The following is a 14,050-nucleotide window of genomic DNA, read 5'->3' as shown; positions in this document are numbered from 1 at the left end:
AACAGTCCACCAACCAAAAATATCCACCCAACAGCGCCCCGTGGGCAGCGTCCTGTGACCACTGATGAAGGTCTAGAAGATGACCGACTCAAACAGCAGCAATAGATGAGCGATCGTCTCTGACTTTACATCTACAAGGTGGACCAACTAGGTAGGAGTGTCTAATAGAGTGGACAGATATTTAAAAACTCCAGCAGCGCTGCTGTGTCTGATCCACTCATACCAGCACAACACACAACCACCATGTCAGTGTCACTGCAGTGCAGAGAATGATCCACCACCCAAATAATACCTGCTCTGTGGTGGTCCTGTGGTGGTCCTGACCATTGAAGAACAGGGTAAAAGCAGGTTAAAAGCGTATGTAGAGAAACAAATGGACTACAGTCAGTAATTGTAGAACTACAAAGTGCTTCTATATGGTAAGTGGAGCTGATAAAATGGACAGTGAGTGTAGAAACAAGGAGGTGGTTTTGATCGGTGTAGATCCTAAGTAGATCTTCTTGAAGCCGTTAGATTACCCATGATGCCTAACTATTTACATAATTTGCAGCCAGCCCTGATTGTTAGTAAATTTAATTAAAACGTCTGCCAAAATCATGATGATACACACCTCCAGTGAGCGGCGAGCCTCGTGAATGAATAGCTGTGAGCTGCTTCTTTAATTCAGCACCAAGTTGAGAGTCACTTTTTGCTTGTCAGAAAAGCTAAACAGGAGCTCGCAGTCGCAGTCGTGGCCGATAAATACTGAGAGACGTGTTTGATTATCACTGACGTGTTGAAATCGTATTGAAATGCGACCGGCTTGCAGCTTTGGCCTCTCGTGAGCTGTGAACAGAGAGACTGAGCAGCAGGTGAGTGTTTGATCAGTGCTGGTAAGGTTACGGTTCAGCATATTGCAGGGTGTCCTGGTGTACCTGTTTATTTACAGCCATCACACACACGCGAGTATCTATTATTATATTAAATGATGGCATTTCACAGCCTCATACACGAGTATCTATTATTATATTAGATTAAATCAGTGTGTGAGTGTATCTACATGTAAAACAACAATTCGAGAGACACTGTTGAGGCTGCGTGGTTATTTCTGGCGTTCGGAATGAAACTGTTCAGTGTGTGACACCGAGATGCGGGAGGAGAGATTCATTTCCTGAGCAATAAGGGCACAATAGAGCACATCTGTCCTGTCTGAATGCGGTGACAAGGCAATACCTTTAGCTTTTTTTTTTTTACCTAGGAGAAAGAACCGAACGCATTTATAGTATTGATCTGATGTGCTTCGTACAGAGCAGTCTTTCACCAGTAGCAGCATTTATTTCTATTTTATTTATGCATTTCTCCCATTTTCTCCCAATTTAGTACTGGTGGATCCCTGATTGCGGTCGAGGTGGGTAAATTGCTGCTCACCCCTCCTCCGACCCGTGCACAGCCCTAAGCGGGACCCTATTTCACCCATGCATTCTGCACAGGTGCCTCTATCTGCTAATCAGGGTCCGAAGGTTTGAAGGTCCCACCCACATAGTCCGGTCATCCCACCCTAGCAGAAACGTGTCTGCTGCGGGCACTGCCGATTATGCCTGCTAGATGGCATACCGGTGGCAACGCTGCTGCACCACCTAGGCGCTTAGAAACAGCATTTTTAAGACCTATTCAGGAGGACTGTTTGTCCTCTACCATTTGAGTTCCAATAAGCTTTTCCACCAAAAGAACCCTGGTTCTTGAACCGGTTCTGTTCAGGTTTCTTCGAACCTTGGTGTTTTGTAGAGAACCGACCCGCCTTTCCACCAGTTTTTGGGAACCAAGCACGTCATCGACGGTGGGCATTACACAATGAAAGTAAAGAGCAGTAACATGATGGCGGAGCATATAGATTATCTGTGAGGATTTGTGCTGTTACAGATGTTCGTTTTTATACAAAAAGCATCGCTAAAGTATCGGTGATAAGTAAACGTAGACGTGTTTGTCGCAGTTGTTGTTTTCTTTAGTTCATTGACTTGAGAAGTGTTTTGTGCTTCGCTCTCACCGCAACCGTCAGCGCAAATAGCCGATTTGCTCAGCGCTCGACTTGAGTGATAAAACATCACAAAGTTCCACGATATGAACAAACATCTGTGTGAAATAACCATCAAATCCAGTCTAAAAGCTCCACATGTATCTGTGTTTAACTGGATTTACTTCACGTGTGGTGTTTATGCAGCTCGGGGTTCTGAGAATAGGAGTCGAAAAAGCTTCACGTAAGAAAGCACACAGGAACTAAATTTCTCTCTGTTATTACTGGTTATAAGTGCTCTGTACTGGTTATAAGCGCTCTGTACTGGTTATAAGCGCTCTGTACTGGTTATAAGTGCTCTGTACTGGTTATAAGTGCTCTGTACTGCCCAAATTCATAGCTCGTTTTAGTACAACAAGCCACGTTATGCTTTATTTTTCACGTTATGTGTTGTTTGTTCTGTCCGGGTCACTTTTACCATGTCATATCACGCAGTTCATCTCTTTTGAGGCGCTTAAATTAAAATATCAGTGGCAAACTGGATCAAAATGTAATCAGGTGAACTTTAAAAGATGAAAGCGGTTTTACAGCTTCTCATGTGAAAGCACCCAAACCTCGACTACACTGTGACACGCCCACAGTTGACGTATTCTGTGGTGCCAGATTAGAACCCTAGTTTGCCGTCTGGAACCTCTTTTTTTAGGTGGAAACACTCGGAACTGGTTCAAAATCAAGTCCGCAAACCAGAACCGGAACTGTTCTGCGTCGGTGGAAAAGGGGTAAAAGACTCAGCAAATGACACTGGAGTAGAAGATCTGAGCACCAAGATCAATTCAAATTGTCTAGAGTCATGACACTACCCCAGAATAGGACCAATTGATATTAATTATTATTAATATTAATATTTTAACCAATTATTGATTGTTTTTGTTTTTGTTTGTTTGTTTTTTTCTGGCTTTTTGGACAGAATTGTGCACGATAGTCTATAGACATTCTGGAAGCCCACATCTCTGAGCAATGTCAATGTATTAAGGGTCATGTAAAAAAAATGACCCTTACCTCATCAGATTACATCCTCAGGTATTGGCCAGGCATTCACATGGCGTCCAGCAACTGGAGATTTGCCTGCTTAATTACTTCAGCTGGTATGTTTACATGTCTTGAAGGAAGCACGTGCTAACCCTCATCCTCCCAGGCTGTGACCTTCAAAATGCCTTCAAACCAGAACCGGAACCGTTCTGGGCCGGTGGAAAAGGGGTATAAGACTCAGCAAATGACACTGGAGTAGAAGATCTCTTCATGTTCCAACAATATACATTCAGACCCCTTGACTTTTTCACCACTCAACTGCATTGTGGATTTGAGTTTGAATGGATTTAATTGTTGTTTTTACCCATCAGTCTGCACTAAATCTCCCTTAGTGATGAAGGAAAGTTCTGTTTAATTAAAGTTAAAGTTTATTAAAATTATAAAACAATATTTTATCAAGTATTTAGTCCCTTTGCTGTCAGATTCCAAGTTCTGGTCAAGTGCTTCCTGTTTGCTTTAATTATTCTTGAGACGTGTCTAGAACTTAACTGGACTCTAGACACTTCGAATTGATTGGGCATACATAATCTGGAAAGGCACAAACCTGGGTCTGTGAGAGCCCACAATGCTTCAGACTGCATTGTCTGAAGAAAAGGAACCGTCTGTAGGTCTGTGTGGGTGGTCAAACTGTATCAAGGCACAGGTCAGGTCAGGTCAGGGATATAAAACAATATGAACAATAAGACTGAGATCTCCGGATCACGGTGGCTTTAATAACTTGTAATGGAAGAAGCTTGGCACAACTCAGAACCTTTCTAAAGATGGACATTGGGTCAAACCGGGCAGAGAATAGTCTGAGACTGAGAATAGTCCACCAACCAAAAATATCCAGCCAACAGCGCCCCGTGGGCAGCGTCCTGTGACCACTGATGAAGATCTAGAAGATGACCGACTCAAACAGCAGCAATAGATGAGCGATTGTCTCTGACTTTACATCTACAAGGTGGACCAACTAGGTAGGAGTGTCTAATAGAGTGGACAGTGAGTGGACACGGTATTTAAAAACTCCAGCAGCGCTGCTGTGTCTGATCCACTAATACCAGCACAACACACACTAACACACCACCACCATGTCAGTGTCACTGCAGTGCTGAGAATCATACACCACCCAAATAATACCTGCTCTGTGGTGGTTACAAAGGTATGTAGAGAAAGAGATGGACTACAGTCAGTAATTGTAGAACTACAAAGTGCTTCTATATGGTAAGTGGAGCTGATAAAATGGATAGTGAGTGTAGAAACAAGCCCTCGGTTTTTATGCTCCCTACAGTTAAATAAATTAGCTACCTAATATGTGGATGGTTAGGATTGGTTGTGTTGCGTTAATGACGTGAGGCGGTGCCGCTATTTTTACTTCTTTTAATGAACAATCTCATTAAATAAGATCCGCAACAAAGTCTAATCTATAATTCATTAGCTGCTATGCTAATAAGAGTGCTGGCTAGTCTAATTAAACCCAGTGCATGAATATAAATCATTATAAAAATGATTCTTATGATCTGTTAAAGGATTCTGAGAAGAGATATTAAGAAATTTGCGCATGCTGTTGGACTGCCCACTTGAAACTGAAAACTTGTGTCGGTGCCTCTCGCTGATCCTGTTGATGGATTGAGATGGATTTAACGCGTTCCTCAGAGGGAGGACATGGATCATCATGGATAAACTCCGGGTCTAAGGGCTTATTAGTGACCTTTCTGACGTGCTTTTTCTCTGATCCGTACATTTACAGAGCCGACGACTTTCTTAGCAAGCTCGACGACTTAACGCAGCTTCTGCTTGGAAATGGGAGTCGAGGATCAAACTAGATACCTTGTTAACTCCAGAATTGGGCATATTTCAACCAATTATTTAGTAAAGTTCTCCTTTAGATTTTGTAACATTTATATACACTGAACAACCATAACATTAAAACCACCTCCAAGGTGGACCAACTTGGAGTGTCTAACAGAGTGGACAGTGAGTGGACACGGTATTTAAAAACTCCAGCAGCACTGCTGTGTCTGATCCACTCGCACCAGCACAACACACACTAACACACCACCACCATGTCAGTGTCACTGCAGTGCAGAGAATGATCCACCACCTAAATAATACCTGCTCTGTGGTGGTCCTGTGGGGGTCCTGACCATTGAAGAACAGGGTGAAAGCAGGTTTAAAAAGGTATGTAGAGAAACAGATGGACTACAGTCAGTAATTGTAGAACTACAAAGTGCTTCTATATGGTAAGTGGAGCTGATAAAATGGACAGTGAGTGTAGAAACAAACATCCATATAGTGGTTGACTACAAACAAGCTGGGTTATGCAGAAAAGAGAATTGTATATGTATACTGTATATGACAATTAAAGGCGTTCTATTCTGTTCTATACTATTTATTTTTCCTAACTGCTTCATCCAAGCTTGGCTGGCAGTGGGTCCATTACCACCCACAGTGTGGGAACACACCCTGCACAGAGTGCCAAATTATGTTCCACATAAGCTACGTTGCTGTGAAGCACCCAGTCCACCTAGCAGCACTACTGTGCCACCCATCTGCATTACAATTTAACGGTAATCTAATGGTATCAGATGGAGTCGAGGTCCGAGCTCTATGGAGGCCAATCTGGTCCCAGCTGGGACAGGAAAGAGAATTCCTTAAACTGTTGCTACTAAGTTGGAAGGTCACATCTCTGAGTAATGTCAATGTATTAAGGGTCATGTAAAAAAGACCATTACCTCATCAGATTACATCCTCAGGTATTGGCCAGGCATTCACATGGCGTCCAGCAACCAGAGATTTGCCTGCTTAATTACTTCAGCTGGTATGTTTACATGTCTTGAAGGAAGCACGTGCTAACCCTCATCCCCCCCAGGCTGTGACCTTCAAAATGCGGTTTCATCAGTTCAGAGACTGAAACAATGACTAAAGAGAGTCAAACCCGACGTGATGAGTAATAGCTGGCTGTTTCTCTCTGCCAGTCAGTGATTGAAGATGGGCACCAGATGGTGGACAATATGTCCAAGACTCTTGGAAAACATGTCCATCGTGCCAAGGGCTGGAGCAAACATTCAGTGCAAACTGCTGTTTTCTTTGTCAGTACACACACTCGGTCACGAATGATGGCGATCCATTTTATCAGCTTCACTTACCATATATAGAAGCACTTTGTAGTTCTACAATCACTGACTGTAGTCCATCTATTTCTCTACATGCTTTGTTAGCCCCCTTTCATGCTGTTCTTTAATGGTCAGGACCCCCACAGGACCACCACAGAGCAGGTATTATTTAGGTGGTGGATCATTCTCAGCACTGCAGTGACACTGACATGGTGGTGGTGTGTTAGTGTGTGTTGTGCTGGTATGAGTGGATCAGACACAGCAGCACTGATGGAGCTTTTAAACACCTCACTGTCACTGCTGGACTGAGAATAGTCAACCAACCAAAAATATCCAGCCAACAGCGCCCCGTGGGCAGCGTCCTGTGACCACTGATGAAGGTCTAGAAGATGACCGACTCAAACAGCAGCAATAGATGAGCGATCGTCTCTGACTTTACATCTACAAGGTGGACCAACTAGGGAGGAGTGTCTAATAGAGTGGACAGTGAGTGGACACGGTATTTAAAAACTCCAGCAGCGCTGCTGTGTCTGATCCACTCATACCAGCACAACACACACTAACACACCACCACCATGTCAGTGTCACTGCAGTGCTGAGAATGATCCACCACCCAAATAATACCTGCTCTGTGGTGGTCCTTTGGGGGCCCTGACCATTGAAGAACAGGGTGAAAGGGGGCTAACAAAGCATGAAGAGAAACAGAAAGACTACAGTTAGTAATTGTAGAACTACAAAGTGCTTCTATATGGTAAGTGGAGCTGATAAAATGGACAGGTAGTTTAATGTTATGGCTGATCGGTGAATAACATTTATTTATCCACAGCATCACGTCTGGTTATTAGTTAAGTAAAAAGTAAACAGCTAAAGGTAAATGTATCCCTGCAGAATACAAATACTACCTGTAGAACCCTAGTTTGGTTAGATTCATTTCAGTTTGGCCGAGTGTAAATACGTGTGGTTTAAATGTCAGGATATACAATTCATATGCATGAAACCAGAGGCGTAAACAGGCTTTTTGGCCCCTGAGAAGGGCAACACAGATCTCCAAACAACAGCAGGAGGTGGACACGAGTCTGATCTCTGCGGTCCAGCCTGCTTCTCAAATATTGACTTTGCTGTGTGAGAAAAGCGGAGAGGACGAGCGTGTATGTGTGAGGAAACACAATTAACCCGGCTGGGCAGCGAGACACGACTGGCTTTGATGAATCTGCCTATTAAAAAGAGCTTTTAAAGCCTCGGGGAGAACCTGAGAACAAATACCTGAGAGAGTCCGACGAGCTGTGTGGACATTCGTCCGCGCGACACTATCAAACCCAGTTACGCATCGCTGAGCGCTCACAGTGCTGATACTGCATATTCAATACAGGCTAGCATGCTCCTTAGTTTAAGGCTTTTAAATCTACAGCCGCTCGCATTCGGACGCTAAAACAGCGAGCTGTGGAAAGCTTTAGTTAGACGCCGGGCGGGTAAACAGTTCCACTCTCTGATAATGAAAAAATTTGATTTAGCGTCTTCAGAATCGGTTTGCAGGGCTTTCACCGTCCGTTCAGCCGACATTAAGATTTAATTCAGCGTTTAGCTCTGAGTTAGCAGCGACTGCTCAATAAACTGCTGCTCGCTTTTGCTTTAAATGGATGAACACATAGATTTCTAAATGCATTCTCCCCCAGTCTGTCTCCCGATCCGGTCAAATCCAATTACCGGCTCTGCACGAGTGCAGCAGGCGACCGCTTCTTATCACCTGCACCAGGCGGGTTCATACGGAGATCCGTATCGCGCACTGAGAGTCACGCACTGCTCTCCGTTACCCCCCATCTCTGTTCAGGCGCCCTCGATCAGCCAGTAGAGCAGGGGTGTCAAACAATTTTCATCGAGGGCCACATCAGCATTATGGTTGTTTAACACAGCGGTCCCCAACCTTTTTTGCAGCACGGACCGGTTTCATATAAGATATAATTTCATGGACTGGTGGGGGCTGGACGATTTAAAATAGAATAACTATAGAATGGAAACTTGTGTTAATCCTGAGCTTTTTTCACCGCAATAAGATGCTGCTCCCACCTAGTGGTGATTGGAGACAATAACACCCAAAGAGTTTTGGAAATTTAATTGCTTTTTGTAGCGATCTCTAATTATTTATTCTTTCTGTGCAGCCCGGTAATTAATGACCCTGGTTGGCCTGGTGGTTGGGGACCACTGGTTTAACATATTGTTAAACAACTTTGATCTCAGGCCAATATCGCATTACATCTCTAATAAAATCCATCTGAAGGTGATGGGGCGCACTGTCAACAATGACGGAAGCCAAAGGATCGGCAAAGATGGCAAAGCCCACATCATTTTTGAGCTCAGCGCTTTATGCAAGTCATTTAATTGAACCGTTTTCCGAACTCCACCCTGCATCTGTATGTTTCCTCCTTCTTAAAGATCCTATTTTAAATTTTTGACTTTTGGTGACATTTTGTAAGGCAGTAAGAAGTAACAAGGTAAAAGTTTTTGCCTCTGATCATCTCCCTTAAGCTGTCACTGACCCCAGTTTTGACCTGAGATTCCTTTTCACTGCCAGCCTTTATTTTCTCTGTGTGTGTGTGTGTGTGTGTGTGTGTGTGTGTGTGTGTGTGTGTGTGTGTGTGTGCATGATTATCATCTGCCTCAATGAATCTGGCCATTTAAAACCCGGCGTTGCCATTTTTGTAATGGCCTTTATGTAACAGGTACATACTGTAAGAAAAAATATATACAGTATATACACTGATCAGCCATAACATAACCTCTTTGTTTCTTTAGCCTATTTAATTAATAATTTTTAACTGAGTCTTTTATTTACTTAATACTTTTTCAATTGTACTTTGAGCTGTTGTGATACTTGACTTTCCCTCTGGGATTAGAGCAGGTATTATTTAGGTGGTGGATCATTCTCAGCACTGCAGTGACACTGACATGGTGGTTGTGTGTTAGTGTGTGTTGTGCTGGTATGAGTGGATCAGACACAGCAGTGCTGCTGGAGTTTTTAAATACCGTGTCCACTCACTGTCCACTCTATTACACACTCCGATCTAGTCGGTCCACCTTGTAGATGTAAAGTCAGAGACGATCGCTCATCTATTGCTGCTGTTTGAGTCGGTCATCTTCTAGTCCTTCATCAGTGGTCACAGGACGCTGCCCACGGGGCGCTGTTGGCTGGATATTTTTGGTTGGTGGACTATTCTCAGTCCACTCCGTTGGTTGCTCCACTCCACAGTCGTGCCGCACTGAATGCTGGGATTGCCTTCAGTGCTGAGGAAGCGTCGGACGCTCCCTCGTTATTCAGTCAGATTATCACTCAGAATTAAGGCGCCTCAGTAGAAGCATTTAAAGGGATCTAAGAATTTAGACACGCCTCTTCTCTGGAGTGTAGGATAATGTAAAATGCGTCTATGTAGAGAGATCAGTTGGACGTGTTGGTGTAAGATCAGGACTCAGGACTATTAGACAGTAATGCCTGACTCACATTCAGCATACAGATTCATCCCAAAGTTCTTGTCTGGGGTTGGGGTCAGTGCTGGGTGCAGGACATTTAACAGAAAATAGTCTTAAAGTTATCTCAAATAATTCCTACGGCTCCTGAGGATTTTTGTCGAGGAGACATTTCTTTTAATGGCAGTGATTTATTGAGGTGACATTTCCTCAAAAAGCAATTCAGAACAGGAGGGTGAGTGTTGCAACAGAGAACTGATTCTGATGCTCGATTTGAAGCTGAGCTGTGTCTTCTAGAGCAACCTTTATCTTTTGGGAAAATGTTTTCTTTTATCTACCTGCTTTTCTGGGCAATTTTTAAGTTTTATTCTGCAACCATAAATCAGAAAAAGTAGGGACAGTATGGAAAATGCAAATAAAATAAAAACACACTGTTCCTTACATTTACTTTGACTTTTATTTGATGTCAGACAGGATGAACCTGAGATATTTCATGTTTTATCTGCTCAACTTCATTTCATTTATTAATAAACATCCATTCCTGCATTTCAGGCCTTCAACACATTCCAAAAAAAGTTGGGACGGGGGCAGTTTAAGGCTAGTAATGAGGTGATTCCAAACAGGTGATTGTAATCATGGTTCGGTACAAAAGCAGCATCCAGGAAAGGCATCTGATGAGCAAAGATGATCAGAGGGTCCAGTTTGTCCACAAATGTGTGAGAAAATGATTGAAATGTTTGAAAACAATGAACCTCAAAGATATCAGTGCGTAAAGACAGAGGGCGCAAGCTTAAGCTGAACACTCTTGATCTTCCATCGCCCGGAGGCCGCTGCATCAAGAACCGCAGCTCAACAATAGCTGATATAACCACATGGGTGAGGGATTAGTTTATCAAACCTTTATCAAGCTCTACAATACAGAGTTACTGCACAAATGAAACTTAAAACTTTACTGTGCAAAAAAGAAGCCTTATGTTAACCATGTCCAGAAGCGGCGTCGACTTCTCTGGGCTCGGAGGCATCTAGGATGGACCATCACACAGTGGAAACGTGTATTACGGTCAGATGAATCAGCATTCCAGGTCTGTTTTTGGAAAATCAATCCTCTCCAGTTAACCTGACTGAACGTCTTTGGACTGTCGGAGGAAACCGAAGCTCCCGGAGGAAACCCACGCAGACACGAGGAGAACATGCAAACTCCACACAGAAAGGACCTTGATTGCTTCACCAGGGAATCGAACCCAGGACCTAGGTACCCTCATTTCCTGAAGCCTTGACCTTGACCACTGGTTTATCCTGATCAGCGTTGCCCCGAGAGTCTGGTTACCCCGTAAACGTTGGACACAAGGGAGGAATACACCCCGGACAGGGCAACAATCTGGCATGGGGCTTTGGACACCCCCTCATAGTGAATCATGTCTGTGTAGCTGCCTAGCTGGCTGATAGCACCTGCTGAGACTGGAACCTGGATCTCAGAAGAAACTGATGTTCGTGGTGCCCTGTGAGAAGCTGGCACCAGTGTGTCTGGCTGAGGCTATAAAATATTCCTATAAAATTGTGTGTGTTTTTTAACAGACCATAATCAGCCCACAAATGCTTTCCTAATGATCTGAAACGTTAGCTCAGGTTTGCAAACGAGCGAGGACGTTACACTCTGCCGTGACCTTTTAGGACCGGAGTCTGGCGCTTCTAATTTCAGGGCTGCTAAGCTGATGGATCTGCTGCAGCTTCGCGCTGGGACTAAAACTGGAGTGGGAATGGAATTAATCTGCTGCAGTGCAGAGCAAAGAACGAGACGCACCGGTCTGCATGCAGATGTGGCATTACGCTGAGGTTTTGTGGTCCTGTAAAGTAGTTTGTGTTTGGCGAAGATGCTGTGGCTGGTCAAGCAGTTAGTAAATAAACCTGTACAGGAACTGGACCGATTTTTGGAATGATTTTTAACTTATACCTATATTATTATAGGGGAATGATGTGCACCAGAAAGCCTTAAAATCTGTGGTGAAAAAGCTGAATCAGTTTTATCATGACTGTGTAAACTGGAAAAAATTTGATCTCCTATTTTCCTATTCCAGAGCTCTAGAGTAACATTACGGTCATCATTGATCAGCCTGTACAGCTGGAGGAAACAATGATTCAACCATGTGTTTATTTTTAACTATGCAAACATGAGAGGAAGAAATAAAATCCTTTGCAGACAGGGACTGAAGGCAAGGAAAGCTGAGTGGTTAAGGTACTGGACTAGTAATCAGAAGATTGCCGGTTCAAGCCCCACCACCACCAAGTTTCCACTGTTGGCTCCCTGAGCAAGGCCCTTAACTCTCAATTGCTCAAAGTCGTCATAACTGTAAGTCACTTTGGATAAAAGCATCTGCTAAATGCTGAAAATGAAATGAAAATCATGGAACCAGTTCAAGAACCAGAGTATTTACGCTGAGGTTTGGTGGTCCTGTAATGTAGTTTGTGTTTGTCGAAGACGTCGTGGCTGGTCAAGTAGTTAGTAAATAAACCTGTACAGGAACTGGACCAATTTTTGAAACAAGGCTTTTATTAATTAATAATTTTACTTATACCTATATTAATATAGGGGAATAGTGTGCACCAGAAAGTAGTGGTGTGCGATACTGCAAAATTTGGTATCGATCCGATACCAAGTAAATACAGGGCCAGTATCGCCGATATCGATCCGATACCAATCCGATACCGATACTTTTTAATAATTAAGGTAGATGCATCATCAAATTGATAAATATGAATGAATTTTCATGACATTTAAGTGTATTATTGTAATACATACATTATTGTAAGTAGCTGCTCTCAGTAGGGTTGTAAATAAATTCAGTTGTTTAAAGCGGTCCGATTTCTTGTTCCTGGTGCTTTACTTTCTCACAACGTTACCACCACGGCGTATCACCACAAAGCGGCTAACTCATACCACATAGTTGTGTTTGCAGGGTGAAAAAATTTGTAGATTTTTAATAGTGACCGAATACATGTGTCCTTGTTAATTTAAAATAAAAAAAATAATGCTATTCTGTTTACATTTATAAGCATAAAGTCAAAAGAAAAGAGCTCTCATTTACCAAAACACGGAATAAGAGCCTCACTGTATGCTCCAATTCATTTGCATAGGGTGCGCAATGTGCTTAAGGTGTGTCCGTACTTTATGTACATATAGTTTACACTATTATTTCCATAAAATCCTATTTCTGTAAAAACTTACAATCTTCCAATGCCTACCAATGCACTGATGTCTGTTAGGATTTTAACAACATAACGTCACGGTACCACAACAAAACACAGCAGAGCAGGAGGGGATGAGCGAGGTGAGCATGTACGATGTGAGAGGAGCGGAGGAGTCTGTACACACATGGTCTTTACTTTCTAACGAAACGGGAGAAACGTGCTGAATGTAGCGGAACTAAAGTATCGATCACATCACACTAGTATCGATCCGATACCAATACCAACGTTGGTATCGATAATATCGATGTTTGGATTGATCCGCCCACCACTACCAGAAAGCCTTTAAAATCTGTGGTATAAAGCTGAATCTGTTTAATCATGACTGTGTAAACTGGAATGAATCTCCTATTTTTACAGCAGAGCTGTAGAGTAACATTAAAGTCATCATTGATCAGCCTGGAGGAAACAATGATTCAACCATGTGTGTATTTTTGACTATGCAAACATGAGAGGAAGAAAAGAAATCCTTGACAGACAAGAACCGAAAGCAAGGGAAGTGTTACCCCACCAAAACATCACGGAACCGGTTTAAGTACCGGAGTTATTATAACTAAAAAGGAGCTATGAGTGAGGTCCTACCTGATTCAGTGAAATGAGCCGTTTCCTGTGTAGTATACAATTTGTTTTGAAATCCAAAATTGAAGGTTCTTGTTAAGCGATTGAACATTGAACATTTTTCATTCATGTAGCGTATGAAATATGAGGCGCAATGTGCAAGATGAGGCGGCCTGGCAATCATACGGCATCATAACTAATGCTGTAATGTGCTGGCGATGTTTGATGTGTGTGTTTATGTATTGAGAGCATTTTGTCCCTTTGGTGATTCCATAATCAGTGTAAAAGTGTCGCTTCTCTACACACGTGATCATCTCTGTAGCAGACGGAAGAAGCAGACTGAAGAAACTGTGTAGTGGGTGGGTGGGATCACCTGCCATGCAGAGGGCTTTTTCGATGAGGCGGGTGTTGTTCATCTCTTGGAGGGAGGGGAGAGAGGTGCCAACGATATTCTCGGCTGCTCTCACGATGCGCTGGAGGGTCTTTTGGCAGGGCGCGGTGCAGGCGCCGTACCACACAGTGATTCAGCTGGCCAGGATGTTCTGGCCAGGATCTTTTTTTTCTTTCTTTATAAACTCAGCAAATTCTAAAGACGCTCGGTTACACCAGCAACCGG

The 14,050-nt window shown here is 43.1% G+C and overlaps 1 protein-coding gene across 1 annotated transcript in view; it reads left to right on the top strand.

Moving 5' to 3' along the window:
* The window catches only part of rgs6 (regulator of G protein signaling 6), a 114,770-nt gene that overhangs the window by 8,022 nt on the left and 92,698 nt on the right, over positions 1-14,050 (top strand). The window lies entirely within an intron of this gene.

This window comes from Trichomycterus rosablanca, chromosome 9 (genome assembly GCF_030014385.1).
Source record: "Trichomycterus rosablanca isolate fTriRos1 chromosome 9, fTriRos1.hap1, whole genome shotgun sequence".
Taxonomy (NCBI): Eukaryota; Metazoa; Chordata; class Actinopteri; order Siluriformes; family Trichomycteridae; genus Trichomycterus; species Trichomycterus rosablanca.
The sequence above is the reverse complement of the archived record's forward strand: the minus strand, read 5'-3'. Positions and strand labels throughout refer to the sequence as shown.